This window comes from Pinus tabuliformis, chromosome X, assembly GCF_031772625.1.
Source record: "Pinus tabuliformis cultivar Carrire ecotype Pingquan chromosome X, CPIR1, whole genome shotgun sequence".
Taxonomy (NCBI): Eukaryota; Viridiplantae; Streptophyta; class Pinopsida; order Pinales; family Pinaceae; genus Pinus; species Pinus tabuliformis.
This window is the reverse complement of record NC_142308.1, coordinates 1,407,223,694-1,407,235,330: the sequence shown is the minus strand read 5'-3', so window position 1 is coordinate 1,407,235,330 and position 11,637 is coordinate 1,407,223,694.

The window sequence follows — 11,637 nt, the reverse complement described above, 5'->3', positions numbered from 1 at the left end:
TATGTGAAATTTTTATGCATGTAATTTGTTTGTTTGTGGATGTGACAGTGATTAGGTGGTGATGGAGGGCGACTTTAGGATTTGCAGAGGTGTAGAAAGGTGAGGAGCGGTCCTAGGAGGCCTCTAGTAACCTTCTGGAGGCTTTCCCTGCAATCAAACTTCAAAAAGCCACGTACAGGAAATTCTACAAGAGGCTGCAGGTCTACAGGAGGATCTACGGGAGGATCTACAAGAGGATGTCGAGGACTATTTTAGAGGGTTTAAATGTGGAAAAATGGTGGGAAAGGGTAGCTGAAGACTAGAGGGATGTGTTAAGGTGTCTGAAGTTCATCAAGGATGATTAGTAAAGAAAATGATGGTTGGATTTGTTCAAGGGACGAGAGGAAAGCTTATGAGAAAAGTGCTGGAATTAGGGCAAATTTGTGAAGGGCTGTGAATGACCTGTGAAACATCTAGCAAAGATGAGTAGAGGTGTACCGTAAGATCGCTACAAATCAAAACACTGAATTTGAGCAAGAAATGAACTAGATACACCAAAAAAACAAAACTACATCTCATGTTAACCTAAATTCTAATCTAGGAAAATAAAATGCTGAACAATGCTATATGGAAAGGAAAGCATGGAAAGAGATTTATTGCAGAAATAGAAATAAGTATGGAAAAATGGGTTTGAAGTGAAGCATTAACCTCTAAATCAAATTGTAACACTAGAAATTTCATGGAGGAAGCAAAACTGTGTTTTTATGGCAGCAAGTAGATCTTGACCTTAGTTCATGGTCCCATAGGGAGGAAAGGAGGCCAAGGCTCTATTGATAGCCTTTTTGTATCTTTCTCTTACCACTATTTAACCTACCTCAACAACTGAAATGGAAGAAGCTATGTAAATCACCAAACAACAACTTATTTTACTAAGGAATAAATCTATTTAACAACAACTAATTAATGGACTGCAACAAAACGTATAAATACAAAACAAGATGTGCTGGGCAGCTCGGATTGGGCCCTAACCCAAGAGCTTTAGCCCCTTGGAAGAACTCAGTTCTGGCTCAGAAAATATTTCATCTCCATTATCAAAATAATAGCCACATTACATAAAATTGTTCACAAAATTAAGCTCGAAATGAGCTGAGCAAAAGCTGCAACAAAAGTGTGAAAATTTGACTAACATCCAACTAAACTACTGAGCACATAAGCCCTCCTATTTATACAACTAGAGCCTCCAACAACTCTCCTAAAATCAAGGAGGCTTGGCTCCCAAGACTAGAGATAGAGAGCAGTTCTTCTTCACTTGCTCGGTTTCCCCTTTGATGCATTGATGTGGCTGCTTGTGGTCCAAGCTTTCTAAAGGAGGATTCAAGGTAGGGGGTCATAAATGAGGGGGACACCCTCCTACAAATCCTCTCCCTTGTTTTCCTCGAATATTGGCTACCAAATTCTCATTAAACCTTTGACTTTGTCTCAAAATTGACCAAAACTCTGCATAAAGCACTCATTAGACTTCATGGCATAATGACTAACCCAATTCACTCTATTAGCATAAATATAATAAAAAACATGCAATAAAATAATGAGAATGGTGGATTAAGCTGAGTTAGGAGGCCAAATGAGCCCATATAATTACCCATGTATGGGGCTCATCATCACCCCCATACTGAATGTGTTGCTCATCCTCTCAACAACTAGTCTATCTCCTCATCCTTGATGACCCTGATGGATTCCCTAACATCCCATGCTTCTGATGTGACATCCTCCTCCTCGTTATGGAATCCCATCTTTCTGTCCACCTCTTCCCACTGTTGTTGTTGTTATTCTTCTTTTACACCTTCTAGTAGGCCTAGCAGCAGTGGAGGACTGAATTTGAAGCCAATCCAATTGGCCTTCAAACTCTGCATAGAGCACTTGTACAGAGGCACTCTCCTCAATGCTTCTTTCATCTTGTTTGGGGAGTGATACTCCCTGATCTGTAGGCTATGTGGCAGTGTGTTCCACCTTCTCATACAGGCATGAATGCAGTCATCTCCAAGCAATCTTTCCATGTCCTCAAAATGTGCAATAGCCTAGGCCTGCTCATTGATATACTTAGGGGCACTTTGAGGATTATCTGCAAGCTACTGGTGGACACTGATGAGAGCCATGGGGTCTGCTAGCTCAGCTCAGATCATTAAGGGTTCATTTTTCTCTTTTGCCATCAACTTCTTGATTTTTTCTGCCCTTTTCTCCTCATGATTCATCCATGATGCCATGGCCATCAGCTGCAAGTCCCCCAACCTAGCATTGGGGTCCCATAGGTTCATATCAGTGAGGGCCATGTTATGCAAATAAAACTCTGCCAACTTTTCCTTGTCTTCTATTGAACTTTGGTCACATAGGTCTGTAAACTGTTTGTAATCCTGAAAAGGCATGGTGCCTCTCTGTGCCAAGGTCTTGATTTGAAGCTATAGCCACTGGTCTTTGAGGTATACTCCATATGATTTGGCTAGTTGCTTGCACTGTAGTGACTCCATAGACCGGCTGGCCATGCATGCCAATTTTGTGTCCTTTTCTTGCAGTTGTTTCCTTAACATTTTATTTTCTGCCTCTAAGTGAGATCTTCTAATTGCTTCTATATGTCTTACAATTCTCAACTCCTTACCCATTTCTCTCAACTTTTTCTCCATGTGGCCAATGTCTTCCACCCCTTTTGACTTGGAAATTTTCATCCATCTATTGCTCCTTACCCTTTCCTTTTCCAATTCAAAGAAAAGTAGGACTACAAATTTCTATGGAATAATTTTTCCCCCTTCAAGAATATTGTAATAATAGCCCAAACTAGGCTAGGGGTTAGGTTCTGGAATCTCTGTTGTTTCATCCTTCCCTTTGGTCTGCTCTTCTGCCCTTTTTTCAAGTTTCTTAGTCTCCTGTAGCTTTGTTAGGGTCTCCTATAAAGCAGTTTGTGCCTCCTGTAGAACTGTTTTTGAGTCCTGCAGTTTTACTCATTCCTTCCAAGTGGAAGATCTAGGACTTCCTCTCTCATAAGTAATGGGGGTTTTGGATGGATATTATTCCCTTTTGATAGTAAGGGAATCTTCAATTATGATAGGCTCTTTTGAGGAAGGTTGTGGCTTCCCTATTTTTATTCTTATGCTTTCTCAGGCCCTGAAATACATTGATGGTGGCCTTTTCCTCTTTTGTTTGGGTTTAACTGGGGTGCTGAGGGCAGCAAGAACAACTGCTACTTCCCTTTCTAGTGTCCCAGGAGACACTTCTATCTTCTTTCCCCATTTTTCCTCTTCTTTTGTCTTCTTTGCCTCTGCTAGGTTTGTTTCCTCTAGCTCTGTTTTCATTTCCTTGTCATCTTGTTTAGTTTCTGCCTTCTCTGCTTTAGTCTTTTTCTTCTCTGGTTTAGTATTTTTCCTTTCTGTTTTAGTCTGTTTCTCTTTTGTCCTAGGTTCCTTCTTCTATGCTTTGGCCTTCTTCTCCTCTGTTTTAGCCTTTTTCTTTGCTGTCCTAGGTTCCTTCTCCTCTGCTCCAGTCTTTTTCTCCTCTGTTTCAGGTTTTTCTTTCTCATCTTTTGTTTTGGTTCCCTCCTCATCCTCCCCTTTTTGTTTTTCCCCCTCACTTTCAGAAGGATTGAGGTCATATGTGAGGGATTTTATATCATCTTCTCTTGTCATACCTTTGAAGATCTCCCAAGCTATGGGGATTGTGAAAGTGTGGAGGGCCTCTTCCACCATTAGTTTAATTAGTCCATGGTGAGCCAATTGATATGGACCTCCTGCTTTCAATTTAATGTTGGAATCTATAAGGGACTTTAGGAGAAAATAGGGAATGCTGAGTTTTTGGGGTGTGGGAATATCCATGCCATATCTCAGCTCATGCAGAAATCTAAAATGATAACCATAAGCTATGATATACCTCCCTTCACAGGAAATGTACTTGATAATTTGGTAACTGACCTCATTCTGAGGGTAAAGTATGCTTGTTCTTCTGATGCCATTTTTTTCCTCTACAAGATGCTCATTTGGTTGGAAGAAGGTTTTCTTGGCAACTTGGCCCAATGGATTTTCTTCTTTGCTCTAGGGTAGTCCTAGTGGAATACTGGTAACCCTACTGATAAAATCTGGGGTGATTTCCATGGTGAGACCTCTGAAAGTAACAGTGGCATGGGTCTTTGAGTGGGGTACCAAGGAAAGGGCAAACTCATAAGTCACTTCTTCATCATACTGTCGAAGCTTTTGCATCTAATTGGCTCTGGTAAAAATGACTACTACCTCAGGATGTTCGTGGAGCCTGACTAAATTTAGGGGTTCCTTCCTCATGAATCCCCCTGTCATTATGTTTATAATCTTTTGGAAAACCTCAGGTGGAGAAGGAGACATCCAATTTTTCAAAAACAAGAAACAGAGAAAAAAACTATATTTTTCTTTAAGAAACAAGAAGGCTTTTTTTTAATGCATTTCTCTTCTCTTCAGGCTTAATTATTCCCTAAAATTGCATCACTCCTTGTATATGTGAGTACCCAAGGTGGAGAGGGAGACAACACTTCTTTTGTAGGAAACAGATAAAAACTGTGTTTTTTTTTTTTTAAGAAATAGGCAGAACCTTTGAATGCAATTCCTATTCTTTTTCAGGCTTAATCCTTCCTTAAAATTGCATCACCCCTTGTATGTATGAATATGAAAAGTGGGTTTTTACGGAGCCTAACTCTTCAAGTCTGAATTTGAAAGAAAACCCCGTGTTCTCTTCTGTAAAACTACTTACTGGCCCTCTGTAGAAATGGTTGGAAGTTCTCCTCTAGAACTATTACTGCTCCTGTAGAACTCGATAAGAGGAGGAGGACTGAAAATGATAGAGAATGGTGGTTTTGAGGTTATGGAGGTGGTATGGAGCTTTCTACAGCTGCGGGGATGATGATAAAATTGAAACAAAGGTGGTGAATGAGTTCGAGGCACAGTACTTATGTTTACTAGAGAAATTTCCAACGATGATGTGAGGTGGAAAAAAGGGTACGTTGTCATTATTAGGACCGTTGGTCCCCACTGCTTTGTCATCATGAGTCTTCATGCCTTCTTCCCACAATCGCCTCCCATCATTTGCATTGGAGTTTAAACATCTGCCACTATCTGTCTTTTGGATTTTTCTGTGAGTTGACTAGACACACGCGTCTTTGGATATTCGAATGAGTGCAGTCGAACTCAACGAGCTGGCCACCTTTCTGGTTTAATCCCAACCATTCCATTCATTCATTCATTTTTTGAATTATACAGATGCAATAGAGGAGAGAGTTAGACACTTACCTGTAGGTCGAATGCACGTGCTACAATGCTGCTAGGTTTTGTTGCTGCTAAATGCTCAGATTTCAGTGCTGCATGCATGTATCCCTTCTGATATCTACTTTTTGCTTCTTGATATGTGCTTAGTTGCCTTGTATAGGTGCCCTTTAATTGAATCCTACTTCTGAAAGCCCCTGCATTCCTGTGGCTGCACCTATTTTGTTGTTGGAGTTTGATTTTAAGGGGATCAGTTGCTACGAGAAATCCTACAGGAGCTCCTATAGCTACTTCTCCCTCTAAAATTTTTAGCTGATGCTTGTGCTAGGAGATGTGAGGATGCTACTAAGGATTCTAATGGTAATGCAGAGGGAATTGGTAAGCTGCAGGTGAGTTGCGGAGGTGTTGTTCTTTTTTGTTTCCTTATTTTTTTTTTAAACTGGTTTCTATGTTTTTCTTCTTTTTGCAGGAAGGAAAGGAATCAAATGGAAATGAGGTGATGCAGGTGTGGGACGGAAGATTAGGATGGCGGATAGTTGTAGGATGGCCACATGCCTTCTAGGAAAATCCTCGGCTCCTCAAACTATTTATAAAAGCTATTTCGGGCTCTCTGCGATTTCTACAAGAGCGTCCTGTAGAACACACAGGGTCTCTGGTAGGATGCATAGTCTTCAAAAAAAACACAAAGAGCTGGAAAAAAAGTAAGAAATGATGGAGAAGAGTATAAAGGATGTGTAATAGGCGTTGTTGCATGTCCCCTTGCTTCCTGTCATCCATCTGTAACCCACAGTGCATTTGAAAAAGTCAATTTTCTCCCTTATTTTTTCTCTGTTTTTTTTTTTTGAAAAGACAACCAGGGTTCCTCTAGGAGGCTTTCACCCTACTTTCCTACCCTGGGCACCTCCAATGGATGTTTTCACCCAGGGATCTTATTCTCTTTCTTTTTTTGTTTTTTTCATCACTAGGCTGCCTCTAAAGAGGTTTTCAACCCAATGATGGGACCCAAGCACCTCATAGAGGTTTTCACTTGAGTCCTTATTATTTTTTCTCTTTTTTCTCATTGAGTGGGTGGAGCGGAGGCTAAGACCTATTCAACTACCAACACTATCTTATTCAGATCTCCTATGAATTCTTGCTTGGAGAGGGGCTTCTTGTAAATTTTCAGTCTATGCCCATTGACATGCATGGGGATGGCTTCCTCATCAATGGTTCTGATCAGAACTGAACCATTGCCATTGCATTTTTCTACAGCATAGGGACCAAGCCATGTTTTCCTCAGCTTGCCTTTGAAATTTTTATACCTTGTCTCATAGAGCAGCACCCAATCTCCTTCTTGGAATTGCTTCTCCTTGATATTTTTATCGTGCCATATCTTCCTTTGAAGCTGGATTACCTCTGTGTGAAGAAGGGCCTGTAATCTTTGTTCATCCAATCCATTGAGCTGGAGTAGCCTTTCCCTTTATGCATGGTTGAGATCTAGGTCCAGTTGAGCTGCCAACCTTAGTGTATTGTATTCAAATTCTATTGACAGCAAATCCTTCTTCCCATAGACTAGTTCATAGGGTGTGAACCTTGTGGTGGTCTTCCATGTGGTGTTGTAGGCCCAGGTGGCCTCAAACAATCTATCTACCCAATCTTTTCTGCGGTTGCTCACTACCTTCACTAAAATCCCTTCCAAAGCTCTATTAGTGACTTCCACTTGTCCATTGACTTGTGGATAGTAAGGGGTTGAAGTCCCGTGCTTGATTTGATGATGTGTGTGTAGGTCTTAAATCAAATTGGAAGTGAACTGAATACCTTTATCTATAACCAGTTCTCTTGGATACCTAAACTTATAGAAGATGTTCTCTCTTAAAAATTTAGCTACTTTTTCTTCTGTTGTTGCCTTGATTGCCTTTGTCTTTGCCCATTTTGTCAGATAATCAGTGCACACAATGATGTATTGTTTTTGTTTTGAAGGAGGGTTGATAGAACCCACAAAGTCCATTCCCCACTTCTCAAATGGCTCAAAAGTCACTTGAGGTTGCATGGGCATCTCATCCTTTGGAGTAGGTTTCCCCATCCTTTAGCACCAATCACATTGGATGATATATCTCTTCACATCTTGATGAAGAGTGGGCCAATAATAACCTGCTTGCAAAATTTTGAAGCCAATCCTCTTTGTTACAAAATGGCCTCCACAAGGCCCGTCATGACAGGTCAGGAGAAAGTCAAAACTTCCTCCTCCCTGACACATCTTCTCAAAATCTGATCTGGGCCAAGTTTGAAGAGATTTCCCCCAATCCAAGTGAAAGGGGCACTTTTTCTCACGATCTGGCTCTTCTCTTTTGAGGATAGGTGTGGTGGGAACTGCGTTGAAACTAAGTAATTTTCTATATCAACAAACCATGGGGAGAGTATTGAGATAGAAAATAGGAGTTCATCTAACATTTGATCATCCACCATTCCTTCCTCACCTATAGGAAAATTTACTCTAGACAAAAAGTTAGCAACAATATTTTCCTTACCAAGCTTATCAACAATGGTTAAATCAAATTGTTGCAATAAAAACAACCATCTAATAATGTGAGCATTTACATCTGGTTTATTCATTAAATACCTAATTGTAGCATGATCGGTGTGTACAAAGGTTTGATAGCCTGTGATGTAATGTCTGAACTTATTTAAGGAATGCACTACAGCTAGGAGTTCCTTCTCGGTGACCGTGTAGTTTAACTCTGCCTTGGACAAATTTTTACTTATAAAGTATATGGCATAAGGTAACTTTTCATCAATTTGCCCCAAGGCTGCTCCTATTGCTTTGTTCGAGGCATCTGTGTGAATGTGGAAAGGTAGGGCCCAGTTTGGGCCTCTCAAAATTGGGGCAGTCACAAGTTTACTTTTCAAGGTGTCTAGGGCTTCTTGACAGTTGTCAGTCCATATGAACTCGACATCTTTTCCCAAAAGACCAAACAATGGAGAGGCCAACTCACCGAAATATTTAATGAATCTTCTGTAATATTTGCTAAGCCTAGGAAATTTTGGAAATCTCTCACCTTTTGAGGAGGTGGGACCCTTTGAATGATGGCGATATTTTTGGGGTCCACCTGCAATCCTTGTTGAGATATTCCATGGCCTAGCATGGTCCCTTTAGTCATCAAGAATTCACATTTTTCCGGACTGAGGGACAGGTTCATTTCAATACACTTGCCAAAAAAATTTCGTAGGTTAGACAAAGCTTCCTGGAAGTTAGAACCATAAGGAGTAAAATCATCCATATATATTTCCACTGCATCATGAACCAATTTAGAGAATATGCCCAATACTGCTCTCTAAAAAGTAGCGGGAGCATTTCACAAACCAAAAGGAAGGACCCGATAGGCAAAGGTACCCCAAGGACAAGTGAAAGTGGTATTATCTTGGTCTTCTAGGTTGTTTTGGATCTAATTGTACCTGCTGAACCCATCTAGGAAGGAGAAAAACATTTTCCCCGCCAGACCATATAACACTTGATCTATGAAAGGGAAAGGAAAATGGCCCTTTTTGGTGGCCTTGTTCAGTTCCCGATAATCAACACAGATCCTCCACTTACCATTTTTCTTTAGCACTAGCACTAAATGAGAGACCCATTCACTGTTGGAGATGGGGTAGATGAATCTTGCATCTAGTAACTTTTGCAATTCTTCCTAGACAATGTCCTTAAGGGCTGGATTCATCCTCCTTTAAGGCTGCCTAACTGGTTTGCAATCTTCCTTATTGTAAATGTGATGGGTACAGACTGAAGGGTGCACTCCCTTCATCTCCTTATAGCTCCAAGCGAAGACATCTAAATGTTTTCTCAATAGGCTACACAGTTCCTTCTCCTAAGAGGTGTATAAGGATGAGTTGATTTTCAAGGTTCTTTTAGGGCTAAACTCTATATTCTTAACATGGAGAGAGGTTGGTTTAGCCACAGAAAGATTAGTTAAGGGGTTGTCTTTGGGTGTCTTTCACTAGATCTTCTAATGGAAAAATACTGGGGGTTGGATTCTGAATTAGATTTTCAATGATATCATCCTCATTTTGCGGTTGCCCCCTCATAACAGTTTCTACTGCACATAGTGGTGCAGAATAGACTTCATCCTCATTCTCCTGCTCCAACGAAAGAGGCAGATCATGTTCTAGCAAGGGTTGGGTAGGACGGTATCGGATTAGCTGCTTGGACATATGCCTGTTCTTGATTGTCATGTTCCCAGCTCGACAGCTGATGTAGGCATCTGCAGTAGCCAACCAGGGTCTTCCTAGGATGAGAGGATACCTAGTGAGCTTTTATTTTGGCTAGAGAACTAGGAAATCAGCAGGGTACTCCCAAGAATCAATGGAGACCATCACATCCTCCAAAATCCCCTCAGGGGTCACGGTGGAGCGGTCTGCTAGCTACAGTATTGTCGTGGTATTTCTCAAGGAGTCCTTGAGTTTGAGCTTGAGCATTGTGTCCTTGGTCATCACATTAATGGTAGCCCCTAGATCAATCAGGGTATGGGGGATTGTTATCAGGAAATCTAGTGTCTATGTAGAGCTGGTAGTCCCACTAAGACAGGTAGCTATCTTAGAAACAAACAGATTGAAGTTACTTTCGTTTTCCTTTATGAGAAGTAGATAGGAGAAGATCAAAGAATACCAACCTTGATCTTTCGCTCAGTTCTTTGCTTGTCCCTTCTCCTCACCGACAGGTCTTTTCCGCTTCTCCCTTGGCCACTCCGCTTCAAAGACTACCTGTAAAGTCAAAGCAGCATAATACCTTCAAAGTGCAGAGATCTAAAATCATAAACAATATAGGACCACATATATATTGACCACACAAATGCATATACTATCAGACATACAAGAATGTGGAGGAAAAATTTAATAGCTTTATTGATATAAATATTAGAAGAGAGGATTACAACCTATTGATCTGACCCAGCGTCATCCTTCCAGCATGAAAGCCCTTCTTCACCTCATGAAAAGCTTAGATCACCCAACACTATGATATTCCACCAAGAAACCAACAACACTTCCTTACAAGATACAAAATTCCGGCCTCTAGATCTCTGGGATGAGGGATCCATATATAGATGATTGCAGGGAGGTGAGTCAGCTTCTGGGATTTTGATTAGTGTCTTCTCTCTGATAGTTCTTGGTTCCACTTGGAGATTGATGATCTCTTACTCATCCCTAGGTGAATTCAGAGAGGCAAGTGTCACAGGAGAAGTTTCTGGAAGATTCTATGATCATCCACCTCACAAACTGTCTCAACCATTTGTCCACTCTCACCCATCGCACCATACAAAAGGGCTTTTCAGTATGCATCACACCCTTTACACTGGGCAGGTGGGATGCATCACACCCTTAGCACTGAGCAACCTGTATGGTCCAGTTTTGACCAGTTTCCTGTGGAGAACTTCTGGGATATGATGTAATCAACTGACCTTGTTCCTTTAGGGTATGAAACAACACTTTTAGGGACTCAGGAGCCCTTGGTTTATGGACATATATGATTTGGATTGCAGTGCCCAAAAATGTCCATAATAGTTGCCCCCTAAAGCATGAGGTCGTTAATCTTTTGATGTAGGGTGAAATGCTTTATCATGAGGATCTGAGGTTTTTCGAACTGGAAGGTGACCTGTAATAAGTTACAATAAAATAAATTATGTTCATAATATTTTCATGATCTAGATGAGGCAGGAATTCGCATGCTCAGCTTTATAAATTCATTTTCATGTACATAGAATAGACAACTGTCTATGTAGCAGACTGATGATTCTGATAGAGCCATCATCCTTTGATTCAGATGATCATTTGTGCAGCAATGATGTACATTTGATGTATTTATTTTCTTGAATATATCATAGCCTAGATGGATGAAACTAGATCTGGGGTCTTCAAAATCGTCCAATCTTCGCCCAAAGTACAAGTTGATCCATGTGAAAAATGTTCTGGAGTAGAACATGGAAAGACATCGCCTGATTACCAGCCAATGATGTAAGCTGTTAATAGGCACAAGGGGAATCACCGGTAATGATGATGACCCTCAAGGTACAATAGTACAATTGACGTGGTGTTAAAATGGGACTTGGCGTTGAACACCATGCAAAATCTCTCAGTCGAAGGCCATTGATGTAAACCTGTCGCCGAAAGTGAGAAACTTGCCATTGAGGCATGCAAGATTCAAAGTACTGAAAGGGTTGTTCCTAGGTCGACTTCTTGGATAATGAGCTGATGTCGACAAGAAGTGACCCATCATAGGAGGGCCTTAATGAATCCCACATCTACGACATGGAATAGAGCAAATGACTTTTGGAGGTGAAAATGATCTGATGATACAGGGTTCAAGGTGGCGGTCATGAAAGAATGAAGTGTAAAGGTATTGCAGTGGATGAGACACAAG